General features: G+C 37.9%; 1 long non-coding RNA gene across 1 annotated transcript; it reads right to left on the bottom strand.

The window, feature by feature from the left end:
* Positions 1-759: 759 nt before the first annotated feature.
* Positions 760-11,835, bottom strand: LOC307008967. Its single transcript, XR_013799933.1, has 3 exons — positions 11,690-11,835; positions 2,046-2,111; positions 760-798 (listed from the first exon to the last, which is right to left on the bottom strand). It is a non-coding gene; the product is annotated as an uncharacterized lncRNA (long non-coding RNA).
* Between the last annotated feature and the right edge of the window lie 15,235 nt (positions 11,836-27,070).

Here is a 27,070-nt window from a genome sequence, read left to right as displayed (position 1 = left end):
TGTGTCAAGAAGATTACCAGACTGCCCTGCCAAGTCCGTGCGTCGCTGCATCGTTAGATAGAATTCAAATTCAAATCCGGGCTAAAGACAGTGCAGCTGTCACCCCCCTGGCCTGCAAAGCACCCCTTGGATCAAAAATTAGCTGTCCTCCTCTGCCTGCTTCTCATCTCCTTCCTCTTCCCCCCTAAGGACCCTAATCCCTCTCTCCCCACTGACTGTGACAGCCAAAATAAAGCCACAAAACCCTCCAAATAATTAGTAATTAAAAATAAAAAATGTTTTCGCTTTCATTTTCAAGTCAGGTATAGGGAGAGCCGCATAGGTGTCAAGGGTGCTGATTCCTGTGCCAAAACGAGACCGAATTTTCTTCTTTCCGACTCACGCCTTCACATGCACGTAGATACATTTGTCCACATTGGAGACACATCAATCATGAAACACGCATGCAGTTTTGAGAAGTCACTTATTCGCACCAGGCTTTTAGCATGACAAATTTTAATCGCAGTGGTGGAATGTGCCGATGTTTCAAAGTGACACAGTCGGGAAGTACTTTACTTTGGTCTCATCAGGTTGGTGAGAAATCATTCTACAGTAGTGCTCTCTTATATCTAAAGCACACTTACTGTTGTGTGAATAGGTGTTCAGTTCACTTTCACATTGGTGCACGTAAATAATCTTTTCGTCACTTTTATGAATAGAAATACCTGGAAATAGCTGTTTTCCCAAACATCTCTTTCAGTTTCCCAGTGGAGGATCCCCCGTGGAAGTACAGGACTCGGGCACTAGGTGAATCATCTACTGTAAAATATGAAATATTTGTGATTTATACAATAACGTTTATTTATTTTAAAAAGTGCATTTATTTGATCAAAAATAGTAATATTCTAAAATACTATTACAATTTAAAATAACTGTTTTTATTTTATTTTAATATGTTTGAAAAAAATAATGTATTACTGTGGTGGCAAATTTGAATTTTCAGTAGCCCTTACTTCAGTCTTTAGTGACACATGGAAATCATTCTAATTTGCTGATTTAATGTTCAAGAAACATTTCTTATAATTATCAATGTTGAAAACATTTGTGCTGCTTAATATTCAGGATTTTTTGCTGAATAAAAAGTTTAAAAGAACAGCATTTATTTGAAATATATAGATTTCATTACATTACAAATGTTTTTCCTGTCACTTTTTTATCAATTTAATACATCCTTGCGAAAATAAGTAATTTCTATCAAAAATAATTGAACACTTCTGTTTAAAAGGGTCAGCATGTATAATAAGCTAAATATTAAATTTTGAATACAGAATGTAAAATATAGCAACAATAATTATGCAGAATATTGAATGCAGAATGTACGGCTACTTTTGAATAGCTGTCAATGGAGAAAGATGCTTTTTAGAACCAGATGTTGTAGTTACAGCATCTACCAGCAGGGGCTAACTAAACCACACTAACTAACCAAACCTTGACACCTCGATAGGTGCAAGTCTATTGGGCAAGCAATTGGTCAAAATGCAGAGCTACTACTGAAATACAGTATAAGTGAATGTATACCAAAAAAACATACATTTTTAAAACAACAATTTGGTTTAAAAACCTAGTGAGCTGCCTCACAACAGACTGCTTACATCTAAGGCAGCATTTTACCCATTCATTCAAATTCGTACGACCTCATTTGGGGTCAGGGGTAGGTCATTCGTACGAATTCATACGAATTGGGAAACTCATAAAATACGTATGATTGAGCCAAAATCGTACAAATTTAAAATCTAATCTAATCACATATTTAATTTGTACGAATTAGCCACCTTGTAAAATACATATGCTGTGAGATCGGATTGAAACTTCATAAGTTACAGATTTGGAATACTCCAAATAGATAGCAAATAGCATTGCATAGCGGACTGGTTTAACAGTAGCATGTTGCTAAGCTAACAGTATGATACAGAGCACACTCACATATCAGGTAAAATAACCGATTTTAATTACACTGAACTATTTCATAGATGCCTTTCAGCACTGAATGAAATATAAATATGTACCTCGTCCACCATCTTGATATGTTGTCGTGTCACCCATCGTGCCCCAATGCATTCTGTGATTTCCTTCTGTAAAAAGGATACAAGCAAACTTAGAACTTAGCTTTTAGGTCACGATACTTCTGTAAGCAGCTCACTGGGTTTTTGGAACAGAGCACATGCCTACTCATGACTATTAAGTTTGAGGGATTAGAAGCAAATAGCACTTATTGGCTCTGCTGTCTTATTATTCACTTTCATTAAAATAGCTCGACATCATGGCCGTAGTTCCTCGCCGCCTTTTAAAGCAGGGGCTCTGAAATCCCCTACCCCAATCAATCAGGCCTGTTAAACCCCATAAGAGGTTCTGCAAAACCAGATTATAGTGCCATGGTTTGGAATGCTTGTTTTTGTACTGGAAGAGCACTCATGTGCTATAATTGATTGGCATGCTACAATTACAGGAGCCTTGCAAGGTTATGAACGGACCTGGCATTGGGGTTGATACATTAAAAGTGTCTGGCATAGCCAAGTAAAGCATCTGATTACAATTTCAAAAGCCGAGACCTGGCGCTGATTAAAATCAACAGTCCAGATGTATAGTCTGAAGCCCCCTATGTGGCAACGCAAAACAGGCTAAAGAGAGCAGCACCATGGGATGAAGCCGTGGCACGCCAAGATTATTACAGAGTTTTGCCTGATGAATAGGCATTACTACATCAGTCAATCATTTATGAGAATGAGTGAATGTGGGCGGGGCTAAATCTGGCCATTGATGCACTGAGCTTCACAACATACCCTCCAGAAAGTTCATACTAACAGATGAAGAAAGCGTGCATTTCAAACGTGTATCTCCTGAAGGAGTTTCCCAACTGATTTCTGCCGACTTCTAACAAGCCGCAAAAGCCGGCTTGGTAAACCCACCCCCTCTTCCTCGTTCCTCTCTTGGCCCCAGGGAGGGAAGGACGATTAATATCTGCCTACCTTGTTACCTAATTCATTATGGAATAGCAGTTAATTTGATTTGATATTATTTTAATAAAATTCAGTAATATATTAGATTGTTTCAGGCTATCAAAATAATTTTCCAATTATTACGGTTACTCAACCAAGTCTCTTTTTTTTCCCCTTTGCGAACGGCAGTTGGTCTGACTCTGAATATATTAGCTCCAACAACTCCATCCCGTCTGAGGGAAGAAAAACTATATATATGCATGATTACACCAGAAATGTTATTACTGGTAATGTGATGCCCGCAGAACTAAGAAAATGGCCTACAGTTGGATGTGTGATTCGCGCAACGTGGAGCCTTAAATGCTTTTGATTTCCGTCCTGTAGGGAGAAGTTAAATATATGTGTATTATTTATTATTTATGCACAAAATAAAAGTGTATATGCACAAACAGAATTTCCTTTAAACACATTTACATTTGAAAAACTGAAATATACTTTTCAGTAGTGGGGTAAAAATCTGTGTGCACTCTGTCCTCGATCTCATGCAAACTTTCATATAAAGCTCATATAATTGCATATGAATTTCATATAAAATTCTTTCTATTTTAGTGAACCCATGCAGATATTTTACAATAATCCAGTTCCTTGCAAAGGATGCAGGAAACCATTAATAAACTATAAACTATTAAAAATCACTTTCATTTACTGAAATTAAGCTTTAAAAAATAGTAAAATGAAATAGCAGCAAACATACATACAGTATAATAAATACATATACATATTATATATAATAATAACTAGCGTATGTTTTAGAAAGGTACAATTTCAAAGTAGCTTCCACAATATATTTATATTTTGACTAATAAACTGATATGTTGATCATTTGACTAAACAATGTTCAGAGAATTTAGATGCATAAGTAAATGCACTTGGCTTGAACTTCTATCTTCTCATGCCACGTGGGAATCCATGAAAAAGGGATTTTGACCTCAACCAGACCACACATGCCAGGATTTTGTCTTGGATCCTTTGGTACTTGGATCAGAAACAGAACAATGCACAATAAAGTGACTTCTAATTAACACACTCTCATCGGTGAAGGATTGTTGGATTGCATTTATATAAAAAAAAATTATTCGCCAGACTGGGGACCAACATTCCCATAGTCCTCTGAGATCTGAATACTAATCATCTAGGGAGGGTCACGATCTGCCTATCGGATGCTCTCGCCTCAAATTCTGACCGAAGGGCTCCCACAAAGCGATGCTCCCCTCTTCCCTAACAATCACACTGCCAATTCGAGAAGTCTCCTGCTGAAGTGAGGGACGCCTGGCAATGAAGAAATAATTTTTTGATGTGTTTTGATCATTCTGCTTGGTGCATGTGTGCACAATTTGACTTTTCCACCAAAACTTCACAGTTTATTCTTTGGTAAAAGAAGGTCACTAGACAACTTTCTTTGTCATTAAATGAAAATGACAGCATTTAATGACTTTTCCTGTCTTGTTACTTATTAAATGTAAATAAATGTATATAAAATGTATATTTATTTGCAACAGTTATGTTAACAGCAATAATAAGAAATTTCTGTCGTAAAAAACGCTATTCAGCTGATGGACCCCGTGCTGCGTTGTCATGGGAACATCCCAGGTGAAAATGAGGAAATTACGTTGTCTTTCGTTGCTTTCTTCACCAAGTGCGTTCCAAACGGCTACATAATGGCACACAAGTGCCGTGCTCACTCCAGAGTCCCACTTCAAGGGCTCTGCCTTTCAAAGGGAGTAGGGCATAGGGATGCTCACGAGCAGCAAGCAAGCCCCAGCCGGGTTCGTCACTTATTTGGGTCCCCTGGAAACATTTCCGTTGTGTTCTGTTCTATTTGCAGCGCGTTTCTGTATTTGGTTGTGTTGTGAACTTTTGCAGCCCGTTTTTGTTTTGGTTGTGTTGTTGTGAGTATTTGGAGCACACATGTGGTGTAAAACTGATGAAGAGGTTTTTTTTTAATTTGCAGGTGTTTTTCTATTTGCATGTGTTTTCTTCAGTTGCAGCGCATTGAGCTCTCTCAGCCACCGTACTTTTTAATTATTCAAACAAAAAAAAGGTACAAAAGGAGTGTTTCTTACTTGTATATTTTTTTAATTAAGTCCACAACTGGTTTGATACCCACTTTCACTAGGCGTACTGCACCATATGTGTTGTTTTCTCCATTGTGGTCAACACTGCACGTCTCCCCTGGATATTTGTGCACAACCTAGGCATCAGTTATGACACTCTTTTTACTTTTTCCACACAGCACTTTTTTCCACACACCAGAAATAATTTCTTATCAGCATTTTGTTTGTCTTGTTTTTCATCTGTCATGATAAAAACACAAGTGGTAAGTTCCTAGAAATCCAATGTTGTTGTATTTAGGTGGGTTCTATGCATATATATATGTATATATATACATACACACTAAGATTATAAAAGATTATGCCTGACTTTTAAGCAAGTACACCATCAAGACATTTTTCAACTTGAGAAGAAAATAATATAAATAAATTAAATTAAATTAGATTAGATCTGGAGGGGAAAAAATCTCATTGGTAATATAATCTTATTTGTATGCCTAATTTTACCATCTTACACATTTGCTTCAAGTTAAATGATCTTGTTTTAAAGATATACCTATTTTTCCTGGAAAACAAGACAAAAAAAGATTCTAAGATCAGTTGGGTAACACACAAGCACATTCTCGCACACTTCTGACTCCACACACATTCATTCACATTTGCATACACAAACATATGCACATACCCACACGCTGACGCACTCGCACTCAAATGCACATGCACATGCACAATCAGTCACACACACACTTTTAATGGTACCAGTACACAAAGAAAAAAAATGTAACTATCTGAAAACATGACAAACCACCTTTGTCTACATCAGGTAACAATGCAGAGCCTTCTAAAACACAAAGCATTAGGAAAACCGTGTTTCTCGTTCCTAAGATTCAGCTGAAGTAGAAAATGAAAACCGGAGAATGACAAGCCATGATTTATACCTCCAGAAGCAAAGATAACAGAACAATAGCGGTGGCCCACCAGTAAGTACACAAAGGGGATTGTTGAGGTTTTTTAAGCTTTAAAGCAGGTTGTCACACTGAATTTTTCTGCTTAATATCGCACTTTCCTTTCCGATGGTCAATGTGGCTCGTTAAAACAGTCAGCGAAGACAAAGGTGATTTTATATCACTGATGTGCCATTCCTTCATTCATTCAATCTGTCATTCATTTCCCGTTTTTATTCTTGGCTAAATGATCAAGACCCGGGTATCTCATTAGTTGTGTGTGCAGAAAGTCTTTTGATGCAACCATTCACCCTACTGGTCAATATATCCTACTTCAACCATCTTATTAAGTGGCGTACCAAGAACAGAACAGGCCACTAAGGGCAGCGAGCTGTCTTTCCTGGTATTAGACCAATCCTCTAATGTTTCGCAGACTAGAATATGTCCAGCGTATTATTTAAAAAAGTCCCTCTCTTGATGCTTTTGTGGGTTTTTTTTTATTCCGAGTCACATTATTTTTGGTGACAACTGCATGTTGGAGGATACGACCCTCTCTGCCAACTCTTCCTCTTTAGCCTGATTCGAATAAAGAGCTTTGAATTAAGTGGACAGCCCCCCTTAGACTAACAGCAGTGTGCCTTTAAGAAAGCGACCATGCCAGAGAAAATAATTTTGATTGACGTTACAAGGATATTTCCAGCCCGACTGATTTAATTGTGAATGCCAGGGGGCATCATCGGGGGCCAGGTAATAGCTCTTTTGCAGGGTGATTTTTTGATCTGGGCTTCTCCCTATGGTAGCGTCCGCACAGGCTCGGAGGGCCAGAGGGCAGAAGAACAAAGAGAACTTTATGCCTGTGAATTCCACTTCCTTGCCTTTGAAAACAAAGCTTCTGGAATGGGCAGTTAAACTGTGGAAGTAGATTCCCAAGCTCATTTGATGTTAAGTCTTTAGTGTCAAGAGTGGCATATTCATTTATGAAAAGCGAGAGAAAGAGAAAAAGAGCGAGCGAAGGAGAAAGGGAGGCAGCTGCATCTTCTAACAAACAGGCTTGCTGTGTCTTGGACGGAAGAGGTGTGGATGGCTTTTCAAACGGGCCTGGAGGATTAGGGGATGAGAGCTTAATGAGAAACGCATCGGGCGTCAGCTGACTGAGCTGTCAGACGGCGTACTGCGCCGAGCTGGGGGTTAGCGGGAACGGGGCGGGGGCGAGGGCGAAGGACCCCCGAACCTGCTCCCAGAGCCGTCACCGTCTGGTCGGCACGTGACCTGTCGTGTGTTCGCGGGTTGTAAGCTCAAATCTCGACACCAATCAACGCTGACCCTCAGATCCAATGGCTAGTCAATCAAACCTGCTGAACACCGAAAGCCTATAAAGCATCAAAACACAGCTTGCATGAACAAGTGTGTATATGAACATGTAGGGAAGAGAAGTCAAAAGCATCTGCACAGTTAAGTAAATCATGATGCCAGGGTGTTTCTGCGCAGTTGTTTGAGTATCATTAGAGTCCACTCTCAAGTCTACAGTATATTCTAGTCCAGTAGTGGCTCCTGGCCGTAAATTTAGGTAGGCATGGGTATTAGGCCTCAAGTCCACCAAAGCGTTTTTTGGCCAGCTTAAAACGCTAGGTGCTCTGCTGAAAACGCCTAGCTGTGCGTTTGAGAGCGATTTGGCAGCGCAGCGTTTTTTTCAGTTGAGACGCTTTGCTTGCTATGATACGGAATTACGCGGAAGTGTTACTAGTATCTCATTTCACAGAGAGTTTGTTTCTGTGTTGTTTTGATATAAAAATGTTGCTACATTGTAAAGTATTTGCTTTGGCTCTAACATTTGGCTGGTTTTAAATTATTTTGTTCCGTTATTATGCTTGTTGTTGCCATCTGTTGACATTGTAAAAGCAGAATGTGGCGGTTGGTCAGTGTTGTATTTGTCCCGCCAATCCTCCACTGTGATTGGGTGGCTAGGTAAAAAGTGACAGTGATGACCGTTGCATTTTACCCAAAGTCGAACATTCTTCCAACTCTCGGCGACCTTTGAAAAACAGCGAGCGCTCAGCACTTCAGCATGAAATAGACGCTCAGCGCCTCGTTGCGCTCACTTGGTTTTAAAAACATGGCGCTTCCATTGAAAAAAATTGGAAAAATACGCCAGCCACGTGGAAAAAAAGCTTTGTTGGACACAGGGCCTTAGCGCTAGTGTATGATAACAACAAATCTGAACAAATCAGACATACTTTTGGCAGAATTCTAATGTCCTTGGTAAATGGTAAATGGACTGCATTTATATAGCGCTTTCACAGACCCAATGGCCCCCAAAGCGCTTTACATTTTGCCTCACATTCACCCATTCATACACCGACGGCGGTGTCAGCCATGCAAGGCGCCATCCAGCTCGTCGGGAGCAGCTGGGGTTAGGTGTCTTGCTCATGGACACCTCGACACTTGGTCAAGTGAACCACCAACCTTCCGGTTTATAGACAACCTACATGAACCACTAAGCCACTGCCGCCCCATCCTTGCATCATTCAGCCTAAAGGCGGCGCTCTAATGATGACTGACAGTTTAGTAGCCTATACAAGGAAACAAACATAAAACAAACACAACAGAACTACGGTGTATAAAGGATAATCACATGAGCATGTTTAAACTAAAGGGTTTATACTTTCATTATTTTGATACGCTACTCCACATAGGAAGAACAGACATGCCAACTAGTTATTGACCTGATGCAGACACATAGCTGAAGCGGACTGATATCGTCTTGGTCTGGAGCGAGGTTTACGTAAGGTAACGTGAAAGTAAGCAGGGCAGCTAGAAATCTGCCCCACTGGCTCTCTATGAGAGGGCACTGCATTTCCATTTTTCGCCACAGATTTATATTGAAAATGTGTGGGGCGCTGTAGAGCTGAGGAGGGCTCCGAGACCGGCTGTCACGCTTAGTATCATCAAAACATGTCTGCCGAATACGTGTGCTTCATTTTAATATATCATGCTCACTTAACGACTTAAAATAGTATATAGAAAATGAAAAAAATATTTGATGCAAAATGCTGAATAATTTATTATTAATTCAGTGTGTATAGAGGTCTATGTTCTAATTAATATTTTGGTGGGGCTCTGTTCTGAATGTTCTGACCCACCTACCCATACAGATGAGCCACGGCTGTTTTAGTCCCATGGTTCAGGTTGCTCCTTCAATGGAAGCCTATGGGATTTTTGTTCACCCATTGTATGGTCTGCAAGTTAGAAATTACAAGTCCATTCACTTAGAAAAGTACAAGTTCCACAATTTGAGTTATTTTTCATACCAGCAGCACAAACAACAAAGAAAGAGTTGTAAGTAAGCAGCACTTATTAATTTGTCAATAACCTGAGCCTTGATTTGCATGTATGTGGCTATCTTTTAGCAATCACTTTCAAATATATAAACAAATTCTTGGAAATTAATTTATAGCACAAAACCTTGCATTTCTGGAATTTTACTTATTTAGTACCAAGCATGAACTATTCAAGTATATGATGCCACTGAATACAATTAATGAGATTTTTTAAATACATTTCCATATGATATTCCACCAAAGTTCTGTGAAACAGGTAACAAAAAATCGGAATAAATAAAATGAAAACAGACGCATTTAATAACATGCTAAACAGATACAGCAGACACTGTAATTGAACTGGCTTTCATTTCTTGTATTCAGACTCTAATTGTCGTGTTTTTAGTTTATGACAAGTTGCAAGACAATTCAAATGTATGCATATGGTTTTACATTGGCAGTTTGTTGTGAAGTTTCATTATGAATAAATCACAGAAAAATAACTGGCAAAAGTGCATGACAAACACGCCATTGCTTTCTAGTTTAAGCTTACCATCATACATCCAAAACGCACTTGCATTGCTGATAATGTATTTCTTACTGTGCACATGTTGTGACATCTCATATTAAGAGATCATCTTCCCACTTGCCAAGTGTTTGCTTTGAAAGAAAGGTTATTTTTTTGTTCTTCATCTCATGTAAAATACTCAATTTCTCGCTTCTAATGTCGCCAATACCTGTGTGTCCAATAATTTGAGGAAGAATTTGAGATTTGAATGCAGATTTATGCATTGACTTAAAAATGAGCTGCCAGATGCAGCACAGTTGTTTGCGCTGATCGTGATCTCACTGTATGTATCATGTTATCCTAAGGCAGTATTTGCCAGACGCCTTTGCATAAAGGTTATTTGAGGAGGAATTTTGATTTTAAACAATGTCTGTAACATTTTTAACTGCAAAATGATGAAAACAGAACACTGGAGGGAAGCAATTGAGATTGTGTAAACAAACTTTCATCAAATGAAACTTTCTCTTGTCAAAACTAAACCAAAGGATTTTTTTTTAATGGATTGTAAACAGAGAGTTTAATGTTAACCTTCCTATTGTCCTAAAAAAAAATCCACCCATGTACTTGGGTCAAGTTTGACTCACACATGATTGCAGTGTATTACAAACAAATCTACATCTTAGATTTACTTCTTTTCTTTTTTTTTCTATAATAATTTTTTAATATTTTAAATATTAGAACAGCATGGTGCAAACCATTCTAAAAGGTCAAAGGTCAATTGTGAAAGGTTCTTCAAATACAGGTATTACATTAAAGTCAAACGGTGTGTACAATAACATACAATTGAATAAATAAAAATGTATTTGCTAGAATAATTTTGGAGTTACACATAATCTGTTGAGACAACTTTGGGAAAAGATGTTCCCTGTGTACTTTCAAACACTTTTGGTTTTTCAAAATATCTTATGACACCTTAAAACAAAGTGTAACCGTATTTTCTAACGTCTGTATTATTCTACTATTAGTTACATGAATTGTGTTATGTAATAGATTGACAATTGAATAATAATAATAATATTTAAAAATATTAAATCAGTGCAATTTAAAGCTTCATAACATTCTTTGAAAGGTCAAAGGTTAATGGCCATAACTGAAAACTGAAACTCTCAAACTCAATGCCTGTTTTCGTTATCAAATGTCCCAAAGCCTTGTTCCAATACTAAAAACAATGTGGCGAATATATCATTTTCCTTTCTGAAAATGGGTCAGAAATTACCAGAAGACATCAGAACGGTTAAGAAAAATATTAACCGGCAATATTCTTCAGTGAGTAAATTTACACTAAGAAAAAAATATTTTACTCTCTTTTCTGTGTTGATACAATTTATGAAATTTTCATAATTCAATTTACGATCATTTTCAGGATTGCTACTTTACACACACAAATGTGTTAATTTGCCATCCTGAACAGTTGGACACCCATCATCTCAATGTAATGATCAAAATCTCAAGTCATACACCAAGGAGCGGATTTTGATGCTCATAATTACAATAACATTCCAATCACAAGCTATCTACTTAGCGATATTAGCGGGTCTGGTCTGATGGAGATATTATCCCCGGTTATCTCACGCTGTTATTTTTGGATAGTACGGATCAAAGCTCCCATGCTGGCACACTGCGTAACCTGCCCAGCGCATTTGGAACGTGTGATTTTAGGCGATGATTATTTAACCAGGGCAGCATTGTTGATTTTATTATATAAGTCAATAATCTTCTCTATTCCCCAGATTTAGTTAATCTTCCTAATTACAAATTAGCATTCTCCACATACCAGTCCTAGATTTCCAAATTAACACCCCCGCTTCTAGGGGACGGTGAATCAGCCATGCTCTCTAATTCCTCCATGGACTGTCTGACGCACAGCAGATTTCTCTCTCCACCTCCTTCTTCTTCTTCTGTCATTTTCCCCCTCAATTGTCTGCTTCAGAGAGGAGGGTGGTGGGGAAAAGAAAAAACAGAGACTGCAGCATTGGCATCCTTTTTTTCCATCACACACACACACACACACACTGCTGGATCAGTATGTTTTGATCAGGAGCATTAATAACAATTAGGAATCTAAATGGTGAGGTGGGGCCTAACCGTTTCCCCCTGTCTCTCTTCATCAGGGAATATTGGCAGCGCTTGAGGATCGTTAGGTGGCGCTGCTTTGAATATGACAGAATATCTAGATGAGGCTTGTCAAAATGTTTTGGATGGAGTGCGGTAAATGAATTCTGATAGCATGTTAATATGAAGCATTGTATCATTAGACTGTGGGATCGTCAGATTTGTTGTGCGGCTTATAATGAAGACAGAATAAGACTATCTGGCAGTGAAAATTATATTTTAGCAGGAAATCGGTTTCAGAGATTTAAACTGTTTTTAATTTATATCGTTTATGCATTATTTAGGAGTTTTCAGGGCCGTCGAGCATCCTCACGACTAGACGAAGAACATAAATAAGTAACCAAATAATAAATACCCACACACACATACAAAAAAAAAAAAAACTAAAATCTTTTCATACCATTAATTACATTACAACAGAAACGATCGGAAAACTCTTGCAAATGTTGTTGCGCATTATCAAACATCAAGCATTAGCCAGCCGTGTTTACAATGCGGCAGACATTCCTCCAGTGGCCAAAATGTTTGATTTCCCCCAGAACCGATGGTCAAAACATTGAACTTTTCCGTCGCTATCCGCGCCGTCTTTGAGGGTTTAAATCCCCACTCTTCCAGCATGAAAGCGAGAGATGAAAACACGCTCTCAAAGTCCCACGTCAAATACAAAGTTAAGGGCAACAAGGGTGGAAATAAACAGATTTGAAAAAGCAATCAACATTTCCCTAAAGCTCAGGAGCTGATTTGCATCAGATTCAGAGATCATGTTTTATTTATCAGTAATCACAACCAATCAGGAGAGAAATTAATCAATGAAAGCGTTAGCAGGAGTGATATCCGGCCATCTGGGGGTCACACTTATCTCGCCTTCAGCCTGACACGCCGCCTCACTCCCGGGCACCCGCTTTTGCCCTGATCCACCCCCACCCGCTTTCCACTGGGCTTGTCATGGGCTCATATTTAGGTGACTGATTTTTTTTTTTTTCTCCAATGAGCTCTAAGGAACTCCATATGGCCAGGATCAAAGGTGTTGCTGGGTGCATGGTTCTGCTTTATTGCCAGCCGCTGCTGTTAATTAGAAAACAAGATCAGAGGCAGTATTAAAATCCAATTAAATTGATATGAACAGATTGCCAAGTGATGTTCGCTAATGTATAATTGAGCACCATGCAAATTTCAGTGGCTGCCTTTTGTTTTCGCATGTCTCTTCGTCTATCTCTCTCACACAGAATGAGCAATGGAGCTTGAAAGTTTTTTTTTTTTTTTTTTTGGCTTCTGCTAAAGATAAACAAGTTAATGCTATGAGATGGGGGGCAGCGCTTTCATCAGTTAAGCTAAAGCGATACTTTCCCTGGTGCTACGGGGCTGCTGGCTAGGGGGCAGAGGGGCAAGGAGAGAGAGAACCGACCCCACAGGGATAGAGATTTGAGAACGCCTGTTTGAACATGCCCACAGGACAGGCTGAAGTGAATCAGGGACTTAAAGTGAATCATAAGGAAAGCCGGCGGCATATCTGTATCCGTTTTTATCATCAGGTGAGATGCCATTTACCTGCATTGATAATTACACCGAAACCGATGTCAGGTGGAGTCTGATCAGTCTCGGAGCAATCTGATTGGCGTGTGGTGTTCAAAGCCACGCAGTCATATTCAGGTCTTTATGACAATACTTTGATTTGAATTAACTTGATTGCTGTTCACATAACAGACCCTGTAAAACTGAAAGGTAAAAAGGTCTCATCTTGGATCATGTATAATATCTTAAAGCACTCTGAGCACACACTAGAATGACACTGGTTTTTGAGTAATAGGACAAAACAGATAAAAAAAAAAGACTAAAATGAAAGTAAAAAAAAAAAAAAAAGTCAAACGTTCATCATAAATATTGACAAATCTAGCATTCACTTCATTGACCAAATGTATAAGGATACTATAGGATGGTTTTCACCTCCATCTATTGACCTGTCACAACACAGAGAAAATCTGACAAAATAACCATATATATCAGATCCAATACATGACATATATGATAGATCCAATACGTGCCATATATGATAGATCCAATACGTGCCATATATCATATTAAATATGCCATAGCTGTTTGTTTTTTTAGAGTTGCTGATAAGAGGTTCTACTTAAGATGATGATCATCTAAAAATTATTTAATTTTTTTTTTTTTACGCATTAGTCTTGATGTTATCAAACTGCAGATAAAATTGCAGGTAAAATATAAAAAGAGGACATTAAGCAATCTCTTCTCTCTCTCTCTCTCTCTCTCTCTCTCTCTCTCTCTCCATTTCCTCTCTGAAACCTATAAATAAAAAAGTAGCAAAATATATAACAAATATATCGAATGTACAATAAACATACAGCGAAATACAGTAGCTCACTTACAACATCAGCATTTGAGTACTGCAGTAGTAATTCTAACCGTACCGCATGTGTCGCCTTTGGCTTGCTCACGGGGGGTATTAAGGCGCTCTGTAAATCTGCTTTGAAAAAAGCTTTGCATTGAGATGCACCATGAAAAGCGTGATACAAACTATATGTGAACTGTATGATTTTGCAATGTCATTAGCGTTACACTTGCGTGCGTCTTGAGTTATTTTCTGAGCAGGGGTGAAAAATCATTTTGAACTGGGAAATCTTACAAGATTGATTTTGTCGCTAAAAACCTTACAAGAAGGTTTTTTGCCTTTGAAACTTGATGTGTGAACCAACTAAAGTGTTTTCCCAAACAAAGAGAGACGTTGTTAAGTCTGAAAATGGGATCACATGACACATTGTTTCTCACATGCTTTCACACCTTCAATGACAATGTGTTGTCTTCCTGTTCGTGACACATCCTGATTACGTGTGCGTTTGTACATGCTAGCATGCTTTTATACATAGATCGTGTCTACATGCATACATTAGCAACACAACGCATTCCTGACAAACAGCACAATTTCCAGTGCTTGTGCCTAATCAATAGACATCCTACATCACCACGGTGGTGACAAATCTGTGACGGAGAGAGACTAATAAGGAGCATTGTTCGCTTGTGAATGACATGACTGCTCTGCCTGGAAACGTGCACTTCAGCGAGCCGGGCTACCGATGCTCCGAGGCCCCGAATCTGACAGGGGGGTACCGGGAGCGCGGAGTGGCTGCAGCTGTTGGTCTTTGTGTATGTGTCCCTCCGCCCCCGACGTCAGCTGAAAGGTCCTTGCAGTCAAGTGAATAGCGGGCAAAAAAAATTCCTTCATTCCCACAAAATAGCACGCTAATGTCAGGAAATAAAACTCGAGTATCGGAAATTGCGCCAAAAGCTTCACCGTAAATTGCAGATAAAGGGAAATATGCTTTTTTTATGAATAGCAATAAAAAACCTCAATAATTTGCAATAAAAGGGATATGTGAAATATGTAAAGGCATTGGTGTGGCACAGGAGCTCGGAGACAGGGGTGGCTTTGGGGTGGGGGGGAGGGGGCTGAGTTCGGCATTGAGAAAGTCGTCGAGAGCAGGGGTTCTGATTGAGGAATCAGTGCTATTCACGTGAGGTTTAAATAAACCAAATCTGGCCCAGGAACTGTCTGTAATAAATGAAAAACATGACTGAAGAAACTCAATTTATTCATCTCTTCAGATTGTCCAAGGTACGAGCACTAATCAGACAGATTGTTAAGGCTTTTTGTTTTTTTTAAAAAACAGGTAGAACATTAGTCTCATGACATTTCTAAAGCATAATTTATGGAATAGTGAAAGATAGTGAAGATAGTGAAAATAGTGAAGATTTTGTCATCATTTATACCCTCATGTTGTGCCAAACGGAGAATTTGTGCAATTTTTGAATTATGCATCGTACATTTGACCACAAATGAAAATCTCCACAAAGAAACACCATTAAAGAAGTCCATCTGACTTGTGCACTATATTTCAAGTCTTCTAAAGCCATACGATATCTTTGTGTGCCAATCTCATCTAAATAAATGAAATATTGTGGCTGGTTGGATGTCAAAGACAACAAAAAAGTCTCGTCACTAAATGTCACACCATATTTGATTTGAAAGCTGAAACGTAGGGGAACATTTTCTGTGTGTATAACAACGTAATTTTTAAAACTATTGTATGGCTTCAGTTCAGAACATTTGAAATATGTCACATAAATCATACAGACCATTTTAAAGGTGGTTATTGGTGATTGATTAAAAAACAGAAATATTGTAGTATTGAATATTGCCCTTTATTAATGACAATTATAGTGAATAAAAAACAGTTATAATTTGAATTCATTTAAAATCACCAAAAAAAAGAGACCAGTTTTATGGCACAGAACTCTGTATTCGAATACAATAAGTAAAACCACCAAGGAGCCTGATCACCAACAAAATGATGTAGTCAATGATATCTCAGTGTTTGTGAGATGTCACAGTACATCACCGAAAGCCCTTCCAAACCTCTCTGCCTCCGTCTCAGCGTGCATTTCACACGCATTAATGTATGACTGTAACATAACTGTCCGGCCATTACCACTAAATTATGCACTGGAAAATTCTCTCTTTATTAAAGTCATATTTCGCAGTGGCAGATGGTTCCACGCTGAGCTGAAGCAAGGAGGATAATTAAACGCGACACTTTCCCCTGATCCAGTTTCCAGAGTAGGCCTGGGCAGTGGGGCGTTTGCTGTGGAGCCGTGCATTGAGTCTAGTACCTAGATCTGCCACCTCTGTCACTGACTGTTAACATCCGGAAAGCCACATACAGTGTGTGTGTGTGTGTGTGTGTGTGTGTGTGTGTGTGTGTGTGTGTGTGTGTGTGTGTGTGTGTGTGTGTGTGTGTGTGTGTGTGTGTGTGTGTGTGTGTGTGTGTGTGTGTGTGTGTGTGAGATATAAATATTAACAGAATCTGATTTAAATAATGTATTAGTAAATTTACATTAACTAATAAATGTTTTAAAAGTTTTTTTTTGTTTTGTTAGTTCATGTTAACAAATGGAACCATATTGTATAGTTTTACCAAAATATTTATAAATATACAGTGTCTTTCAATCATGCAGCAAAATGTTACAATCAAGGGATTTATTATAAGGTTTCCAAATCATTGCCTGACCACAGACTCTCAGAAATAAGCACAGAAAATGAATCACTTTGTAAACAACACTTTGACTATATTTCAGAGCTATGGCCCTTTTAGCTTACGTCATAAGACAAACTCTTTTGGTCCTTCTAGACTTGCACAATTGAAAAAAGAGATCATTTAGGAGTGTATTTACAATAAAAACACACCTCCTTCAGCAGTAAATTAGAGGTATTTATGCGGCTTTCTAAAATAATTGCTTCTAAATAATGTCAAGCGGCTCCCAGGATTAAATTTCCCACCAGAGGAAAGAACTTCCATAGATGCAACACTTTGAATAATTTGTTTTGATCTGTTAGTACATATCAATGTTACCAGCCTAATGAGCTACTGTTACAGCATAGTACAGGAAGCTGATTAACACCACAGCGGTTAAACTGTCTGCACTTCCTTAAAACACGTCAAGACTATATATCAGGTATTATTGTTTTAACATACATTTCTCACAGTTTACCTCACATATTTCTAATGCAGGACCATTACATCAGTATAATAACAACAATAGAAAGAATGACACTGACTTTTATAAGCACTTTTCAAATTGTAAGCTAAAATCAAACAAGGAAATATCAAACTTGCTAAATTATTAAAAATGGTTATTAGATACACAAAGCATTATTCAGAGAGCATCATATGTTTTGATTTAAAAAAAAAAAGTGTGCCCAACAATGAATCTATATTTTACAAAAGCAGAAAAAACACGCTGGACAAATTATAGCTTAGTTTACCCAGTTATAAAGAAAACTAAAGTTATCCATTCTCCAAACCTAGCCTTGCTATTTTTATATATAGCATGATATAATATTAGCCACAAAAAAAAAGCATTTAACATATAGAGTTGAGGTACTCAAGCTCGGACTCAAGTCCAACTTTTAATGGACATGCACTTGTCACAGATTCAGATGCATATTTCCTCTGACTTGACTAAGACTAAGACTGGTCGGTGAAATTCGCTCAGCTGATGGAAATGTCTCTGGCCTGATTGTGTCAGTACTGCATCGTCATCATTTGCATTTGTCTTTAAGTCTTGCCAGTTTAAACGTTCAAGTCATTTTGAATTGTTCAAGCGCAATAAAACGTGAAAGATAACTGAATTCGGTCCTTACAGGCTCTCTGGGGGTATTGGGGGGGGGGGGGGGGGTGATCGGACTCAATGTATTGTAGACAATATAGACGTGTTCCTGGGTCAACAGATCTCAAAGTGACAACAGCCTAATATAGCCTACCCGCTGCTGTCATTATTTTATAGCTTTAATAAGTAGCTTTAATAAGAATCAATGCATATTAACACAGTGTAGAATGTACAGAATATACAGAATATTTTTTGTTTGTTTGTTACTTTTTTTACATTTGATTACTTTGTCTGGAGTGTTTCAGTTTCATTTCATGTGTATCTTTGATCTATTGTATTTACCGGAATTGATCCTATTGCTTAATAACGGTTTACAAGTTTGTACTCACATCAGGCTTTAGTTTTAGCTGTGGTAATGAAAATAATTATTTTTATCTTTATGTATTCTATTTATATACTGATTATTGCCATTTTTACTATGGTAAATTTACATATGGAAATATTGTTTATGCAGGTGCGGCTTGTGTATATCAAGGCAGGCAAAATAACAAAATATTCATCCATTTGAAAACATGGACAATAAACTGCCAATAATGTAACGTGTTGACCGTAAATACATTAAAAATGCTATTGTCAAATAAACATTTATTTTTTGGACACAAATGAATACTAAACGTATAGGGATAGAAGTACAGTGTTTTCAATGGGTTGCACAATGGTTCAGTGATTCAGCTAACAAAACATCATTCCAAAAACCTTCCAAAAATTAAATTATTAAACCATAAAAAGGTTTTGAAAGTTGTGAGTTTTGAACGCTATTTTGAGGTATTGTATGGACTCCAGGTCTGTCCTTCACTCTTGTTCTCATCCACGTAAAATTCAATATGGCATCTTGACCAAGGTCTATAGCAAACCACCTGTCATATAAAACCCACACAATGAACAGCCGAAAAACAGAGAAAACAGAAGCATTTTCGACTTTTCAGATTTCAATACGCTGTTCCCATTCACCAAAGTAACCTGGACACCAGTCGAATTTATATCGATGGATACAGTCAAGTCCCGCTCCAGCTTTCACATTAGAAAAGGTTCTTCACTCAGAAATATGACAATACACCATTATATGTGATATTTACTAGAGGTCGACCGATAGTGGATTTTACCGATAACGATAGCTACGTTGGGCCATACTTGCCGATAACCGATTAATGAACCGATAGTTTTTAAAATTGATACTGGATAAAAACAAACATAACACTCCAAGTAAAACAGTGCTGAACTTTATTATAAAAATAAAAAAACTGTATTGAACCATGAAAACATGCTAAATGAAATAAATATATAAATGTGAATAAATATTTAAGTCAATAAAAGACATTCATTCAAACTGAAACAAAAAGTAATACTCTAAATAACAAATAAAACCAGTTACAATCAAAATTGAACTATTTAACTGTTCTTTTCAAGCCAACTTAATTAATAAAAAAGTAACAAAATTTGTATTAAAGTGAAGATGAAAAAAAAAAAAAATAACCGAAATCGAATGCTTTTCTGATTCGTTTATGTTTCTGTCGGCTGTATGAACATATCAGTTTGCTTACGTCTCTAGCTTTAAATATGCAGCTTCTCTGCATATTTAATGCATAAAAGTGACCAGCTGGATATGAACTAATGCAAATAGAGGTAACAATTGTGACATTAAACATTCGGGTCGGACTTACGTTTATGTTTGTCAGTGTTTTAACCGCTTGAGGTAGACTACTACTAATGTTAGCGTCCTCTCAGCCTCGAAGGCAAACAAACATACTGTTGTGCTGTTCTTTCTCTACTAATGCAGCATTTAGTCAACAAATTTATCACTTTATAATGATATGACAATGTACTGTATACATACATTTGAGCTGTCGGTGCTTAAAACGCGCGTCTGATGTCAGCGCTCTCCGCGCAGCATGTGCTCTCAGTGCAGCACGCAGAATCACGTGTCGAAGTAAACAACACGAGGCACGAGTTTTTATTACACCTCTAGAGGCCGCTCTTGTACTGCATCATGCCAGCAGAGCCTTCTCAGCTCTTACACTGTGTATTGAATGACAGCGCGCGCTTCTCAGCCGCTCCAGCAATGGACGCAACCAGGAAAAACTATCGGTATATATTTTTGCCGATAACGATAGTTCCACCAGTCAACAATCGGTGCCGATTAATCGGCAAAACCGATGAATCGGTCGACCTCTAATATTTACAATCCAGCAGGATACTATTAATAATATTATGTGTAATAAAAAAATATATACGGTTAAAACAAGCTGAAGATATTGACTAAAAGACATACAGTAATAATTATATGGACTCGGACTCTGCCCTTTTTGGACTAGGACTCGACTCAGTAGCATTACACAAGCTTCCTTCATCCCATATTTCCTTATACTTCTGTGTAACATTAATAATTGTTTTTTTTGTGACCTGATACTTAACTTCCACCTTACGACGCCACTTTAGGAGCTTGAATTTTCTAGGTGGGAGCCCTTTTCCAAGTTCATATTTTTCTATAATGACATCCCAAAATCACCTTAAAACACCCTCTATAGAGCAGAACATTTTGTGTTATTTTCTGCTCATTTTGTGTTTTTACATACTGAGTGAGACACTTGCCTCTTAAATACAGCTACCGGCAGGCAGAGATGAGAAGAAAATAGAAAAAGATAAAGAACTCTCAGACAGAGGATATGACACCTAATTGGCCCAGATATCACAGCATGAAATATTCATGATTTGATATAAAAAAGGAGGACTTTTAAAGAGAATATGGTTTGTAATGATGAGGTTACAGCATTTTATCTGCCCTTTGACTGCTGTGAGCTCCACTGACACAGTTACTAAGAGCACACACCACACGCAGCCTCCACCAGAGTGTGTGTGTGTGTGTGTGTGTGTGTGTGTGTGTGTGTGTGTGTGTGTGTGTGTGTCTGCATTAAACTGCTGTCAGCACTGAACATAACCCACGATAGGTGAAGTAGGGCTGATTAGTATATTAACATCATCCATTGCTTCAATATGAGTCATGCAAGACAATAAAAAAGCTTTGTTGAAGAGGTTATTACAGGTGAGTGAATGCAAGAAATGCCCACCGTTTAACATGAGTACAGCAAGTGACGTTTCAACAGAAGATCAGACTTGCAACTAATAACCCTTTCTTATCCACTGAGATTTAGAGAATACAGAATGAATTACAAAACCTAAATTTGACCTACAATATTCAGGGGTTTGAACGAAATTGATTAACATTATTTCCTATTTTATTTATTTTTTTATCAATTTCAATTAATTAAAGGGTTAGTTCACCCAAAAAAAAAAAGTCATAATTTACTCACCCTCATGTCATCTTCAAAACACAAATGAAGAAATTTTAAATGAAATCTGCGAGATTTCTGTCCCTCCATTGACAGTCCACGCAACTACCACTTTGACACCTCATAAAGAGATCGTAAAACTAATCTTTGAATTGAGTGGATTAGTCAAATTTTCTGTAGTGACACAATCACTTTATATTATGAACAGATTGAATTTAGGCTTTTAATCTCATATAAACATTTATTAACACGCATCACATAGGGGTTTGCTTGACGTGTGAGAACCGATGAGGTTCATTCGCGTGTGTTACGCAGCACGTTTGAGCTTCCGCAAGAGATGTGTTCTTGCTCATCAAGCAAGTATGGTTGAGCTTCTGTTTATGTTCACTGATCAATGTTCCAGAAAATTTGGACTTAACCGCTCAATTCATATAGATTAGTTTTACGTTCTCTTTATGAACTTTTTGCAATGACAAAGTGGTTATTGCATGGACTGTCAATGGAGGAACAGAAATCTCTGAGATATCATTTAAAATATCTTCCTTTCTTTCGAAGATGAATGGTCTTACGGGTTTGAAATTACCTGAGAAACGACATTGATAACAATTAATTGCATCTGAATATGAAGATAAATAAATACATTCAATTATTTTGGCAGACAAAAGCATTGAATATGCACTACGAATGTGACTTTAAAAGTTTTTATATAGGGTTTAAACATAAAAAAATAATATAAAATGCATAAATAATAGAAATATAATTAAACTAAAAATAAAGATTAATATATATATATATATATATATATATATATATAATGCATATCAATTATTTATAATGTAAATAATTGTGGCATTGAATATGCATTATAAAAAAATTATTTATAAGTCAGGCGACTCACAAAAACTTGAAGATGTACTTCAAGTTTGAACTCAAATGGTAGCAAAATACAATATTGCTAAATGTATGTGTGGGACAATAATTTAATATTTAATTACGTATTTATTTATTTAATTACTATAAATTAAAGCCTTACATTGAAAGCACACATTTTGAAATAAACCCCTAGCATGAGAACACTTAAATTACCAAATTTTGTTAAATTTGGTTACCATTGGTTACATCTCTCTGCTCTCCAGCACTTAACAAGATAGCACAAAGTACATCTCTTAGCTGTTTTATTAGGAAAGGTAAGGAGTATAGAAGTATGGCTGGAGTGGCCTCTTCCTGCCCTTTGCTGAGAAACACCCATACAGTAGCGAGAATACAGAAACACACACACACACACACACCCTCAAACACACAGGAACGCTAACAGGCATCTCAGGAAGCCAATGAGCCAGTGCCAGTGCCAGTGCCAGGGATCCATGCGGATGCCAGACTGCCCCCTGCTGTAGTAATCTGGAAGAATTACATCGAGAGGAGTGAAAAGAGTGTGTGAAAGTGTGTGTAGTGATTGTGAGAGTGAGAGAGAGACAAAGAGACAGGCAAAGAGACAAAGCAAGGGAACGGGAGAGAGAGAGATTTTTATAAGGATATAAAACTCATATAGGGCTTGTCACTTGTGTGTGGCGCACTCTCTTGGTTCTGCATCACAATGAATGACATCACACTCGCACAAAAAGGATCTGGCGATGTGCGCATTAGAGTCCTTTGTGAGTGCAGACCTTGGCACATTTCACCTTAATGAGTGGCTTCCAGCTCCGCTCCACTCAATAGTCTTCTTGGTTTTTTTCTTTTTTCTAATGGATTGCTTTTATGATTTGCCTGAAACTGTTGGCTCGTGCCTCACGCTCTCTGTGTTACCAGCTTGGCCTTGGTCAGCCACAAAAACGTGTGAGACCAACATTCTCCCCAGTCGTGCCACAGAAAAGAAAGAGAGAGAAAGAGGGGGGGGGGGGGGGGGGGGGGTTGAAATAAGAGAGAATAAAATGGAAAACCAAAATGGTTTGGTGCTTTGTTTTATCTGCGAGTAATTAAATCCATTTTCCCTTTTCCTTTCTTCCATTTTTTTTCTGTAAAACCAACACTAAAATTTGGCCACATTATTGTCTGCATGGTAGACGCAACTGCAGCCAAACTATACCCATAGGACTTTGAGCTGCTGACATCCAAACCATTTTGTAATGGAATGTATCTGAATGAGCTCTGAGCTGGATATGACGACGCCAACAATGCATGTAGATTTGAGAGCAAGTCCCTGCCTTGTAATCTTTCCCGAACTGCGCTGCGTCCATTTCATTACACCCAAATAATTCTTAAAGCTTAGAATATGACACCGCATATAAATGCAGTACAAAATTCTGACATTAATTACATAATAATTGAAGAGTTAAAAAAGAATAACTGAAATTCCTTGCCTTGCAAGCTAAAAAAAAAATAGCACTTTTGCATGCTAGGAGTATTGTAGTTCCAGTTTATTTATTCAAATACCCACAATTCCTGCAAAAGTCACAAGGGCCATTAACGGCCACTGCGAGAACCTGACAAGGGCAGTCTGGGAAACACAGCCCAGACTGAGTCACTATCCGGACAGCCCCACCATTTCTACCTGACACTGATTTCTTCATCTGACAGTAATTTCAACCCTTACAGTTAATGAATAATGGAGTGAATGTGCTTAAATTCTGAAGACAGAAGTCAGTTTAACATAACCACTACCATCAGCGCTGACATTAATTGCTCCCTAATTCTGGCAGTCGTGGCTCGGAGAGGCCTGGAGGAGAGAGTAAGTGCATGAGTAGAGAATGGATATAAGCCCCTGACATGCATGGAGAGTGACAGTGAGGGCCAGAAACTTGCAGGGCGAGGAAAGGCCCTATGAGTCCAGTGAAGGGACCCTGTCTGGCAAGCCAGCTTCGGGAAAAGTGGGCGGAATTGCTGTTGACCTCTACACTTTGAAATTAATAGTGAGGTCATTTTTCTTTTCCATAAGTGCTCTTTAGTGATCTCGAGGTGTGGTGGCTCTGGTACGCTCAGAATGTTGAGAGCCATCAGGTGAACTGGACAGGTTGGAGAACTAGAATTATGACTAATGGCACTGCCATCTTGAACATTTAAAGCGCACATAGCATTGCTTGAGAAGCACAGTTTCCTTTTTGAATGTGGTTGCAACAACATATAAAAAGGCTGGCCTTAAAACTTTTTATTTTATTTTTTATAATAATAAATAGACAAAAGCTTAAGTTAACATCAAAGCCATGGTGATTTATGTACTACTATTAAAGGGTTTGGGGCCAGTGTAGGATTTTTTTTTCTTTGCTTCGAAAGAAATTGATTCTTTTATTCCGCAAGAATGAATAGAGATTATAAAAACTTCATCATTGCAAAAGATTTCTATTTCAAATATATGCTGTTATTTTGAACTTTCTATTGGTCAAAGAGTTCTGAAAGAATATATAAATGGTTTTTACAAATATATATAAAATATATTAAAATAATTAAATAAAAATACATTAAATTGTAATATTTCACAATATTACAGTTTTTACTGTATTTTTTATCAAATAAACATAATATACACACATACATACCTGTGTGTGTGTGTGTATATATATATACTAATATATATATAATGTATGTATGTATAAGTAGAAAAAAATAATAAATGCATCTTTATATGATACATCTTACATTGTGCCCAAAGAAAAAAACAAAGGTGAAGAGAATCATGGCGTTTGTTCATACCTTAACATTGAAAAAATAATGAATGAACAAAGTCATGAAGCTATACAATACGTGCCACTAACTGACTTACAAGCAGTGCTTGTAGGAGAAATACTGTGCCTTATGAAGGATTCAGCGCCCTCAAATGTAAATGAGGTAGCCGTCGCTTTTGTCCTCTTCGGTTGATACAAGGGAAAAGAGCAGCCACCGTGGCCCCCTTCTTTCATCTCCACCACACAAGAGGTGGCGGGTGACATCGGCTTCCTGTCTAATTACTGGAGAGCACTATGTCTGGCCAGAAAGGACAGTCTTGTGCCATTACACACGTCCTACTCCAGGCCACTTCTCACACTCTTTCTTCCCTTCCGTTTCCCCCTCCCAAGGCTTTCCACTGTCAACTCCTGCTATTTGCTGCTCCTTTACCCGGCCATTAAGACTGGCCCCTGTCCAGGCCAGATCTTCAGAGAAAGGTCTGTGACATGGCCATATGCAACCCAGCCAGTAGCTAGAGGGCTGACAAGAGAGAACAGTCTTGCATTTAATGACCCATCGCCATGGTCTGCCTCCTCAAACGTCATTGGCCTTTAATGACTGCACGGGGCAAACTCAAGTCAAAGTCAAAAGGCGATTTTTTGGATGAGGCGGACTTTTACCATAAAAGTGTATATCTTTTCATCAGGCATATTCACATCCGCTACATTTGCACTCCATGTGGCATGGCAATTATGCATAATTACACTGAAGGGCCGATGAGACTGGGAGATAACCTCAGAGATACCAAACCCCCTCCCAGCCTCCGGCAATGGGCAGCCCTATTGTTTCACAGCCTGGACTGAGGTAGTATGATGCTGGTGGGATGTAGTATTCATTGTCATGACAGCGGGGTTGAAGAAGTTCAAGGTGTTCAAAGAACGAAAGGTTCACATTGGCCCAGAAGCTTCCAATCTGGTGATCCAAGGCCCTTTTGACCTGATCATCTGGTCCTGGCTGTCCAAGCACGTTCACGCTCTGTTTCCTGATACGGTGAGACAAAAGGGCCAAGATAAAATCTGACTGCTAGTGCGTGCTGAGCAAGCCCAAGTGATTATCAAGCCCCCAGAGCACCTCAAAAACCCTGTTTACACCTGTTATTAAGATCCGTTACAGGTGATCTAACCGTAAGTGGACAGTGCTAAATACAGATGAAAACTGTGCCCAAAACTTTTGTGATCAGATCAATAATGTTGGATTAGATCACCAGAGATGGAAAACTGCACAATTAATCGTTACAAGACTGTGATCTCGATTCAAACACTGATGCGATTTTATTCTTAAAGACAACGATTCTGCCATGTCAATGACTTTAATGACTGTATGACTTTTTTGTAAAAGTATGATCACCGTGAAAAAAGCTTCACAAACTGTTTTTGCAACCACGCAGGATCATTATTACAATAATTCAAAATATTACAAAAGTTGTAGGATAAAAGTTTATAGATTGGACATAACATTGATGTCTACTATGGCAAAATAGAGTAAATAACCTTTCGAAAGTAACTTGAAGTTTCAAATAACGATTGTATCGATTACATTGTTACACCAGTAGTTGGCGACAAGTGACTGTTATAAAATGTATTTGTCATTGAAACATTAATACAAGAGATTCGTTCAAAAATTATTCATCCGCAGTAATTAAACTCTTTATGAGCAAATCATTGAATCATTCAGACTCATTTAAACATTTAATAATAATAATTAAAATTAAATACACATTTTTAAAATAGATTATACAGCAATTTTTGTCAAAACCTTTACATAAATTACATGTTATTTTGTTTAGTTGTAAATTCAGAATCATGGAAGAATCG

The sequence above is a fragment of the Phoxinus phoxinus genome (genome assembly GCF_949152265.1).
Source record: "Phoxinus phoxinus genome assembly, chromosome: 13".
In the NCBI taxonomy this organism is placed as follows: Eukaryota; Metazoa; Chordata; class Actinopteri; order Cypriniformes; family Leuciscidae; genus Phoxinus; species Phoxinus phoxinus.
The sequence above is the reverse complement of the archived record's forward strand: the minus strand, read 5'-3'. Positions and strand labels throughout refer to the sequence as shown.